The sequence below is a fragment of the Carya illinoinensis genome, chromosome 13 (assembly GCF_018687715.1).
Source record: "Carya illinoinensis cultivar Pawnee chromosome 13, C.illinoinensisPawnee_v1, whole genome shotgun sequence".
NCBI lineage: Eukaryota > Viridiplantae > Streptophyta > Magnoliopsida > Fagales > Juglandaceae > Carya > Carya illinoinensis.
Window position 1 is genome coordinate 28,190,392 of NC_056764.1, and position 13,123 is coordinate 28,203,514.

Below are 13,123 nucleotides of genomic sequence, written 5' to 3' on the forward strand. Positions count from 1 at the left end.
CGAAATCCCCAACGGGGTGGATCAAGTTGAATTGTGACAGCAATTGCTGTAACAACCCAGGCAGCTCGAGTGGAGGGGGCACCCAAAAGCACACAAATTAAGACTCGGATAGATAGAATGTGGATTGCGTTTAAGTGTGTGTATGCATATATGTTCATGTGCCACAGCCTTGAATTAAGATTGGGGCATATTTTCATGACTAATTAGACCAAGACAATAATTCTGGTGCAGATCGAGGTTAATATATATAAGTGTCTGTTTCGACGACTGTAAGCCTAAGAGAATATAATTGACAACCCACATGAATTCGATCCCCGTATACACTCAACAACTTGATGATGCTTATTGCTTTTTTGAATATATAGAGGGACATGGCCCACAAGCAAGGGGCTTAATTGGTCCTTATTTTTTGTCACGCGTAAACCATATATCTTTTGGGAAAAAATCTTCTTGCAAGTACACTTCGTGTATCAATTCGCGCATCGATATTGATATGTAAGGTATATATTTAACGAAACGATGTGAATTGAAGAAGAAAATAATTTTAATGAGATAGGAGATTTTCTTCTTCTTTCAAAAATTGTTTTATATATATTTTTTAAATAGAAAAGGTTATCGATACACGAATTGGTGCATGAAGTGTGCTTGTACCTAAAAAAGCTCTTCTTTTGGGTAGTAATTGCCAGGTTCGCACCAGGAAAAGGTCTCCCATTATTGCTTTCTTTTTCATACTATGGAAATGAATATTGATGGATTCAGTTTAAAACAGATAAGGAATAGTACTTTAAACCCTTCCTTTCCTCGAATTGATATTCATATGGATTGCATGCAGGCCGGATATACACATGAAAATCAATGTAATTTTTTAAGTCAAAGTCAATAATATTTAAAAACAATATATAGCACATCATATATGAGAACCCATTGGCAGTTTTCTGAAGCAGCATCATTTATTTTGGAAACTAGTCAATAGCCGTATATGAAAACTTCGGAATCTCGGCCTCGATCCTGAGTTTCCAATAAACTTAATTATTTAAATTATATCTATATATATTACCTTCCCTGGTAGGTTAAAGTTGTCCTTAATAAATAGGGTTGACCTATATATAAATCAACATTTAATTAAATGGTACTGTAAAGTATAGAAATAGAGTTCGATATGATAAAATAATTTATAGAAAATTCAAATTATTATATTCCTTGGTGCATTCAAGGTGGTGTACGTACGTGCAAGGAATATTAGAGTGTATACAATAATGCAACCACAATTAATAGGTCAAGACTATTAATTGTTACATCATTCAACACCAAATAGTCCAAATTCAAAGTAACGTGTTCAACAATCAATAGGCCAAGACTATTGAGATGGGGACATATTTTCATGACCAATTAGAACAAGAAAATAATTCTGACACTCCTTCGAGAAGCTAAAACCGAGGTAATTAATAAAAATAAAATAGAAGATTTTTTTTTTTTTTTTTGGGTTTAAAAGAGGAACCTGATAAGCATGCGTGGTGAGGCCATTTTTTAAAAGCTAGCTCATGCGTCGACATCATGTACCACTTAGGCAACACATCACAGCTTGTACGTGTGACTCATGATCACGATAATAATACTTTTCATTATTATTAAAAAATCTAATTTAGTAATACAGTATTAAGTATTTTTATTTTAAGATCTCTACATCACATATTATTCATGTAATATAATTTAATTTATAAAAAAAATTTTAAAATTTAAATTTTACAAAACAAATCTTACTATTTAAATTATATAGATTGAATGCTTTACGCATCATCTTAATAATAAAATAACACTTAGTAATATGTTAATTTCTTAAGCGTTTTGCTTTCTGCCCTATAAATGAACCATTAGATGGATTTTTATTTCTTATTTTTTTCACTACAAGAGAATTGGTTCTTGGAGACATAATTTTGTCACAAAAAACCCAAATTTCATTCCTAAAAGTTTCTTGAGATGAATTTTTTTTTTTCTATTTTGTCTGGAGATTCTGAGACGTCTTCAAAAAGTATTTTTAGGGATGAAATTGGGCATAACCAGTCGAAACCATTTGAACGGTTTTTTTTTAGACAAAAAAATGTCGACTCAAAATCGTGTTCGAATGAAAAAATTTCTATTCGAACTTACACTTTGTTCGAACAATATAAAATGTTTATTTGAACTTATAACCATACTTGATCATGTTTGTTCAAACCAACACATTTTTCAAGTGGCTTTTGTTTGAAAATAAATTCTACCCATTCAAACAAACATTTTCTACCCGTTTGAACAAACATTTTATTTTTGAAAATCTTCTGTTCAAATGGAGTTTTGAAAAATAACGTTATTCAAAGAAATATTTAATTGTTCAAATGGACAAACGGAATGCATTTCTTCGATATCGTTTGAATGGGTTGTTTTTGTTCAAATATGTTTATTTTTGTTCGAATGGATACATAAATGGTAATTCATCATTCGAACAATATTGATCATACAGATCAAAATTTAATTAAAAAGAATTGTTGAGAACTTGATGAATAGCAGAGCAAACTAAAAACAGAGGAAGGATTGTGTAATATGATATGAATTAACTCTATACTTGATGATTAATACATGAAGGTCTATCTGATATTTATACTACACTACATAGAGATAAAAGTATAACAGAAATAACTGTATTTTAAATCTTCTCCTTTTCTTTTTCTGCCTTGAGCTTTTCTTCTTTGGATTTCAATTCCATGCTGTCAATATGAGAGGCTATACTCCAACAACCCCCCTCAAGATGAGAATGTATATGTATAATGTTCATCTTGCGCAAATTATGATGGAAAGGTAGTGATCCGAGAGGTTTGGTAAATATATCTGCTAGTTGTAATCTTGAGGGAATATCGAAAAGCTTTATAACATTCTGCTGCAATTTCTCCCTAACAAGATGACAATCGATTTGAATGTGTTTAGTCCTTTCATGTTGTACTGGATTAGTTGCAATAGACAAAGCTGATTTGCTGTCAGTGTAGAGCATTGTAGGCTGAGAGTGATCAACACCGAGATCTTGAAGGGCATATAATAGCCACTGCACCTCACATGTTGTGGCAGCAAGAGCCCTATATTCTGCTTCTGCAGATGATCTGCTAACTGTGGCTTGTTTCTTTGATTTCCATGAGATTAAAGAATCTCCTAGAAAAATTGCATATCCTGTAACACTTATCCTGGTGTCTTGTTTTTAACTCATTCCAGAGGTCTACAGCAGATGCAACATAAAGTAAACTATTTCTAATGTCTTTAGAAATAGAATTCATGAGCCAAGAAAGTACCAAATTGTTGGCACGAAGCCAAGCAGTATGATTAAGATGCTGAGTAGTAGGAGGAGCAGTAATTGAGCCATCAATGAAAGCTATCTTGTTCTTCACAATGAGGACAATAGTGATTGAACGACTACAAGCAATGTAGTTGTCTCCTGCAAAGATTTCTGAAACCAAGAGAGAACCCGAATTATCACTAGGATGAAGATAATATGGGCTAGAAGAATCATCTGAAGGGTTAAGAATACGAGATGAAGCTGAAAAATTAGGGGAGTTTTCTTCTGCCATGTTTCCAAGAATTGGAAAGAAAGTGCAAGAATTGGGAAACAAGATTCTCAAGAATTAAAGATTCTTGAGCAGAAATATGTAATCGAAGTAGAAAGATTGTAATTGAAGTAGAAAGATCAGATTAAGAATTCACAAACACTTGCCAATTCGATTTCAACTACCCAGAACATTCATACATCCACAGCAGCAGTAAATCTAGCCACCACTCAATTTTCTGGTAATTTTTTCAGTCAATGCAATTCTGTTTCTACCAAGTTAAATTCTGAATTTTCTTGGATCCTAGATACTAGTGCAACAGATCATATGATCTGTTCACCACTACTATATTCTTCTACTCCTAAACCAATTACAAATTCCATAAATCTTCCTAATGGTCAAACTGTTCCAGCATTGTATATTGGAATTGTAAGTCTTTCTAGCACATTACATTTGCATAATGTCTTGTGTGTTCCAAGTTTTTCATTTAACCTATTATCTGTTTCTAAACTAACCAAAGAATCTAATCTTTGTCTTTCTTTGATTCCCATTGCCTTTTACAGGACCAATCAATGAAGAAGATGATTGGGATTGCCTATGAGAAACAAGGTCTTTATCACCTACCTCAAGCTTCTCCAAAAGCTAATTCCTGTCAGCAAAATCAGTTTAATCCTATACCAATTTCTGCATCAACCATCACTTGAAACCAGCCAAACCTTTGGCACTACAGATTAGGTCATGTCTCAAATTCTAGAATACCTTTTCTTAGACAAATAGACAATTCAATAACATTTGATTGTACAAATGTCTGTGAAATTTGTCCACTAGCAAAGCAGAAAAAGCTTTCTTTCCCTGTATCACAAAGTATTTCTAATAAAGCATTTGAATTGATTCATTGTGATATATGGGATCCATTTGCTACTATATCATATTCTGGTTTTAAATTCTTTCTCATTATAGTAGATGATTTTACAAGATGCACTTGGGTGTATATGCTTAAAACTAAATTTGAGGTCTCATCTTTACTACCAAATTTTTGTAACATGGTTACAAATCAGTTTAATACCTCTGTAAAAACCATTAGAACAGACAATGGTTCAAAATTTTTCCTTACAAAATTTTATAGTGACAATAGAATTGTACATCAAAGAAGTTGTGTAGAAACTCCACAACAAAATGGAGTGGTTGAAAGAAAACATCAACACTTATTAAACACAGCTAGAGCTTTGATGTTTCAAGCAAACTTACCTTTAATTTTTTGGAGTGATTGTATATTAACTGCAGCCCATATCATAAATCGAATTCCAACTCCTCTTCTCCAAAATAAAACACCTTTTGAAATGTTATTTCAAAAATCACCAAATCTTTCTCACTTAAAAGTTTTTGGATGCTTATGCTTTGCATCTACAATTACTAGTCACAGACAAAAGTTCAATCCAAGAGCAACAAAATGTCTATTTTTAGGATATCCTTCTGCTGTCAAAGGTTACAAACTCATGGACTTAAACACAAATAAAATCATCATTTCCAGAAATGTTGTGTTTCATGAAACCAACTTCCCATTCAAAAGTCTTCCAGTTAATTCTGCCATACCTACTTTTCTGTTTCCTCCTTCAGAATTCCAGTATAATTCCTCTCATATAAATAATCCTATCCCTACTGACATTGACAGCATGCACCAAAATGACTTAGAAAGTTCAAATTCATCTCACATTGATAGCAACCATCAAACTGACTTAGCAAATCCTATCCCTACTGTCAGAAAATCATCAAGGATTAAACAAACACCAAAATTTTTGCAGGATTATTATTGTGGTACTGCCTCATTGTTTCCTCAGGCAATCGACTCATCTGTTTTCATTGGTTGTTCCTCTAACACAGGTAATCCTTATCCTATATCCTCTTTTATTTCTGTCAGTAGACTTTCAGCATCACACAAAGCTTTCTTAGCCTCAATTTCTATTATCAAAGAACCTAAAACATACCAAGAAGCTGCAAAATCTCATGAATGGAAAGTTGCTATGAGAAATGAACTCACTGCTTTAGAGTTAAATAAAACCTGGGAACTTGTTACTTTACCTAAAAATAAAAAGACCATAGGTTGTAAATGGGTTTTTAAAGTGAAATACAAGGCTGATGGAATCATAGAAAGACATAAAGCAAGGCTAGTAGCCAAAGGCTACACTCAACAAGAAGGATTAGACTTCTTTGATACCTTTTCCCCAGTGGCAAAAATTACTTCAATTCGGTTATTGTTAGCTGTTGCTGCTATTAAGGGATGGTATATTCACCAATTAGATGTAAATAATGCTTTTTTACATGGTGAATTAAATGAAGAAGTTTACATGGAAGTACCCCCTGGTTTGGATGTTAAACATCCCAATGCAGTTTGTAAACTGTTAAAGAGTCTTTATGGCCTGAAGCAGGCATCTCGACAATGGTTTGCCAAACTTTCTCAAGCTCTTCTTCAATATGAGAGGCTATACTCCAACAAGAATATATTAATATTACACAAATTGTAATCATATATACATCAATTGTTCAAATGTTTATGAACATCATAAATAAAGACAATTAAAAAAAATTAAATGGATTATGATTGTGGTGGTGGTGGTGGCATATAGTTTTGGGACATCATTGACTAAAATTGTTTAAACATTTTTTGGTTATTTAATCGTAGCCTTTTTTTTTAATCTTGCCTCTAAATCTGCTGCTTGATCTAATCGAGTCAGTAACTCTTTTTCCTTCGACCTCAATCGTTATATCTCAAGTACAGCTTCCTCTAATTCTTGAGTCTTGTCGTCATTCAATCTGACTTTAGAAGAGGATGATGATGTTTAGGATGGCTTCATGCAGCGTCCTAAGCTCCTCAAATATCCAGAACCTGATCCAAGAACTTGAGAAAGGATTTGAACATCGTTGACAGATGATTCATTAAATGGATCGGCAGCAGTTTCCTTCAGAGATATCATGTTGTTCTACAAAAAAGAAAAAAAAAACATTAAAATTAGTATAGGTAACAAAAATATCTTTAGACAATGGAATTAAAGAAACATAAATTTACATAATTTGCCTCTGCCTCAAGATTGTTGCAAACACCATCACAATTTTTAGGTGCTTTAAGATACAATTGGGTCCAATCATAGTCAACATGACTTTCTTCTTGCTATAAAATGAAAATCTATATCATAACTTAAATAAAAAAAGTGTTTATGTTAATATATAATGGGGACTAGAATAACTTACATTTTTTTTTTACAAGCGATGAAAAGATTGAGAACCCGCATGATAGTGTATCATTAAATTTAATCTATTTTCTTTGTGCACCGTACTCCCTTGCCAAAAAAAAGTATGATAATTATATGTTTAATACATCTATCATATATTATTAAAAAAAGATAACAACGAAATTACTTAATAAGCAGGATCTTTAAACAAATCACAAACTTTCTCCCATTCATTTGGTGGCATTGCTTGGAATGGATTTTGACGCACCTCTGTCGTAGTACTGAACATTCAATCGTTAGTCGATCCTTTCGCTGGCCAAAATTTAGTTCAAACTTGTTCTTCAAAAAATTATAAACAGTTAGTATAAATACAAAAGTTATTTAAATTAACATGTTATACAAAGTAACTTATTACCAAGCAATGATTTTTTATGTGGTCTTTCACATCTTGGGGAACTTTAGCCCAGGAGGATGTAGCCATTGGTGCATATGTTCGAGTAAGGGTACCAACGTAAGAAGTAAGCCAAGCTGGCGAATCCCTGAAGCCACCGGTGTGATCATCAGGTATATTAACTTTAATTTTACCTATTTTCCTTACTTTCTCCTTGCAGACACCCATCGTAATTCCTCTAACTCGGTGTTGGTTTACAATAGCTATATATACAATAATTAAAGCATATGTTTTAATCAAATTATCTCATTTTAAAGATAAACAGTGATAAAATACATTGTTCTGGTTCTGGTGATGTTGGCCCACCATTGTTGGCAGGTGAACCACATGGGGAGTTAGTAAGGGGTGGGGATGACTCGCATGTTCTTTTGCGTTTATGAGGCATATCTGTTTGAAATTATAATAAATTATTATTCGAATAAGATACATCACGGATTTTTATAAGAATTATACCTACACAAATATCTGTTTGAAAATCATTCAGTATCAGTTTTATTGGAATAGTCGCTCTCATCCTCAGTAGACACTTTAGTTGATTCATGTTCTTCCGAGACTTCACCTTCAATTACTTCGGGTTTAACATCTTCTCTGCGTAATGGGACCATGTCATCTTGGCTTAGATCAACAAATAGATTGATGTCTGATTCATTTTCTTGATATGCTTCTTCATGGTCTGAACTATCAACTTCTTCATATGGTTTGTCTGCCTTTGGAATATAATTATATACATTTCTTGGTGTAAACTTCTCGACTACCCGCTATGGATTTTCGTACTCCGGATCATCTAAATAAAAAACTTGATTTGTTTGGTAAATAAGAACGAAATGATCGTCCTTATACCATTTGCGAGATATATTGACACTTACAAAATATTCATTCTTACGCACTCCCAACTTAGGATTTGAGACATCCCACCAATTACATTTAAATAACTAGACCATATATTTTCCACATATTTTAACACTATGATATCTTCCATAATTCCGTAAAAATCAATATTATCATCCCCATGACTTCTTTCGACTACGAGGTCACACTTTTGAATTTTTCTATATCGTTCTATGTCTGCTGCGTGAAATTTATATCCACACACCAAACATCCTGAATATTAGATGGCCCGCTTAGACAGACCATATGTCAAAGCATACACTTCTGGTGAGATTTCACTTGAATTTTCACTATATTTCGATATAACCTACCTCAATAAATATTATTCTACTTATACCAATATCATCTATAAATATGGTGACATTCAAGGTATGAAGTTCAAAGAAATTGTGCGTGCTTTTTTTAATAATACTGTATGTTCAAACCATGAGTCAAATTCTTCTTTATTCATCTTTTCTACGTTAGTCACACTATTAGTGTGAAGTAGTTGTATATGTTCGCTACGAATGTTAATGTGAACTATTAATTTGTATCAATATATACTATATTATTATAAATGCACTTAAAAATACTATTGATTTAGATGATCATCACTAACCTCAAATAGTGATTAATATCTTCGTAGTTATTCAAGACATACCATTGAGCTCTTTCAAACTTTTGCTCACATAGGTCATAGCCCTCTTGTGCACCTATGGGACATGCTTTCTGGGAAAACACGGTAAATATGAAGTAGTTGTATATGTTCGCTGCGTATGTTAATGTGAACTATTAATTTGTATCAATATATATTATATTATTATAAATGCACTTAAAAATACTATTGATTTATATGATCATCACTAACCTCAAATAGTGATCAATTTCTTCGCAGTTATTCAAGACATACCATTGAGCTCTTTCAAACTTTTGCTCATATAGGTCATAGCCCTCATGTGCACCTATGAGACGTACTTTCTGGAAAAACACGGTAAATGCTAACGAAACTCCCATTTGTCCACCTTCATAATTTCAATCCAGTCTCGTAAATCTAGTATCAACCCCACGAAAATGCATTGACTAAAATGTATGCCACTCATTATCAATGTATGACTCTGTGATCGATCTTTCTAAACAAGCCTTATTCCCCACAGATCGCTTAAATTTTTCCAAAATCTGTTTAATAGGATACATCCATCTATACTGAACGGGGCCAACAACTAAAACCTCACGAGGTAGGTGCACAGCCAAATGAATCATTACATCAAAGAATGAAGGCGGGTATAAACTCTCCGACTTGCATAATATCAATGCAATGTCAGCTTGCATTTTTAATAAGGCATCAACTTTCAATGTTCTCAATGTTCTACTGCAAATACTCCTAAAAAATTACCCTAATTCTGTAAAAGCCATACGAACATCTCAAGTAAGCTTTCTGCGCACACCAACTGGCAACAATCACTGCAGAAATATATGACAGTCATGACTTTTGAGACCAATTATCTTCCAATCATGAGTTTGAACACATCTTGACATGTTCGAAGCATAACTATCGGGTAATTTGATTGTCATGAACCAAACACAGAATTTCTTTTTCTCATTACTTGAAAGTGTATGCCATCCAAGGGGTATATAGGTTGACGATCCAATATCTTGCAAATGCAACTCCAATCTTATCCTCAACTCTTTCAAATCTTTACGAGAATTGACTGCATCTTTTGTTTTCCCTTGTATTGACATTAGGGTGCCTAAAATATTCTTACATATATTTTTTTTCAATGTGCATAACGTCTAGATTGTGACATAGTGTCAAGAAAGACCAGTATGACAACTTAAAGAAAATATATTTTTTTGTCCAATTCAATTTCACTGCTTGTCATTTCCTCTTTCAACATCTTGCATCCTTCTCAAATTTGTTGTCTGGAACATCTTCCAATTGCGTGAGAATATCACCCCCAGAATACTCTGGCGGTGATGACCTGCACTCAACCCTTCCAACAAACATTATTTTATTTGAACGCCATATATGATCATGAGGTAGATATCGACGGTATCCCATGAAACATAATTTCCAACCATTTGTTAACCATTGAGACTGTGTATCTTTATTACAAATAGGACAAGCCATTTTTCCTTTTGTGCTCCACCTAGACAAGTTCCTGTATGTTGGAAAATAATTTATTGTCTAAAGTACTATAGCATGCATCTTGAATTCACGTGACAAGACCGCATCATATGTATTGACACACTGTTCCCACAAATCTTTCAACTCTGCCATCATTAGCTGTAAATAGACGTCTATCTCATTTTCTGATGACCTTGGCCCTGGGATCAATAGAGTCATCATAAAATAAGGATCTTTCATACACTTCTATGGTGGCAAATTATAGGGCATTAACATGATAGGTCAGGTGCTATGAGAAGTGCTCATATTACCATATGGATTAAAGCCATCAGTTGCTAAACCAAGACGTACATTGTGAGGTTCTCCGGCAAACCATGGATACTCGTCATCAAATTTCTTCCATTGTAAGGAATCTGTAGGATGCGTGAGGAATTGATCATTTTGGACTCTTTTTGTGTGTTGCCAAGTCATCTATGTAGCAGTCATTCGGGAAGTAAACAATCTCTGAAGTCAAGAAATCAACGGAAAATATCTTAGCACTTTATGAGGTACGTTACGCTTATCTGATGTCCATCTTAACTCATGACACACTAGACATGAATCAAATTCTGCATATTGCTTCCAGAAGAGAACACAATCATTCTTACATGCGTGAATGATATTATAATCAAATCCTCACCCTCGCTTTATAAAAATTTTGAGGTATTACATTATCCTGTGAGAAAGCCTCTTTAAATAATTTAAGCAGCATATTGATGGCCTTTCCAGAAATACAACAAATAGACTTAATATGAAGCAGCCTAATAGTGAATGACAACTTGCAATGATGGGTGCACCCTTCATACAATTCTCGTTGTGTATCCTCCCACAGTGATCCAAAGTCTTGATTTTCCTCAAATGATTGTTTAGATGTTCCTTCTCTATCCCTGGCACCAAATATGCATGCGCCAAGATCCCTAACATCTTAGTCATATCTTCTCCATTATCATAACTATTATCAGAAACACCAACATCTATGTCATTCATGTCAATCTCATTACATTCATCCATCTAATTTGAACTGACTGCTAAATCTAACTCCTTTAGGAAATGGTTCGCCATGTAAAACCCAATGTGAGTATTTAGGATCAATTCCATTTACGAATAAATGATCCTCCACTGCGATCATATTATATGAATTAAGGTTTTTGCACTTCTTGCATGAGCATCTTATAAATCCTCGACTGTCAACATTCCCATAAACAAATTCTAAGAAAGACTTCACACCTTGTGCATACTCTTTATAGTCTCGACTATGTCTATCTCCCAACAACATCTAAATCTTATCCATCTATAAAAAAAACCCAATTCATGGGATAAACACTATTAAGAAACTATTACAATCTACGTGTTTAATTACCTTATATTTTTAAGGTAGTTGGTCATATCCCATTCGAGAGACTATCATTTATATCGTATTATACTCAGTCCAAAACTCGTATGTTAGTAAAACTTTCGACATCATTTCCCTACAATTCTCCGAGTATGCTAGTTATGATAAGTTGTCGACCCTATTCATGAGTCGAGAAACTTACGAACTATATACCCAAAGAATATAAGAAAATGATAAACCAAAATTTTAATTGACTAACACATAAATTTTAACTGAATATATATGCCATAAAGATGATAGAATCCCAAACTGTCCACTTTGGACAATTCAAGAGTTGTACCCAAACATTTTTTAATAGAAAATTTGGCCACAACTCTCGAATGAATCTAAAGTTTAATTGCATGTAAAAATAACTAGCAAATCCAACAGATCAATAGTAAACATAACAATTGTTATAATCACATTCCAAATCACAAATATATTGCAAAATTACATTATAAATCACTTTAATTAGAGTGCACATTGAGTTTTAATTATACATTATAGTTTTTTAATTAAATATTTTATAAGTATATTTTAAGTATTAATAATTTTTAGAGTGCTTAAATATTTTTTTATTATACATTATAGTTTTTTAATTAAATATTTTATTATAAGTATATTTTAAATATTAATAACTTTAATTAGAGTGCTTAAAGAATTTGATTCTGTTTGAATAAATTAGTCAAATGTTCAAACATAATTCTATTCAAGTAAGATTCCATTCGAACTGGGTAAATTCAATTCGAATGGGATTTAGAGTGTTCGAACAAGACCAACCTAGAAACCAATCACGAAACAGAGCAAAAAACTTAATCACAAAATCTAATTTTCGCATACAAGATGGCATATTTCAATATAATACATTGCATATGAGATTAGACAAACACACTTATACCTAAATATGATTAGCTTATCTCTAATTTTTGTAATCCAATAAAAATATCAATCTACAATACCTATATATGCATAAAACACATTAAACATATGCTCTATCTCAAGAATAAATGCAATAAATATCAATAAATGTGTACTTGAAAATCAGAATGAAAAATAACAAATAAAAACATATTACCTCTTGGTGCACCTCTCTTCTCTCTCACTTCTTTCAAGCTCTTTCTCTCTCCACAACACTCTCTCAAAGTCGTCTACCACACTTTCTCTCTCTCAAACTTCATTTTGAGTGAAAATGAAATGAAGTGATTGGATTAATAATATCCAAAGTTCATTTCGAACGCCAAATTTGTGGGTCAGTCTTGGTTAGAGAATTTTTGTATGGTTATTGTTAAATTGTTGGATTTAGTAGAGTCGCATCTTGGTTTTAATTTTTTATATTGTTGGATTTAATTTTTTTGATATTGTTGTACTGCACCTGCTATAACAAAACACGCGGTACCATTATTATCCTTGTGATAAGAACTTTGTATCACTGTTTTTTTTTTAACTAATTAACTATATGCAACTAATTTGCATTTC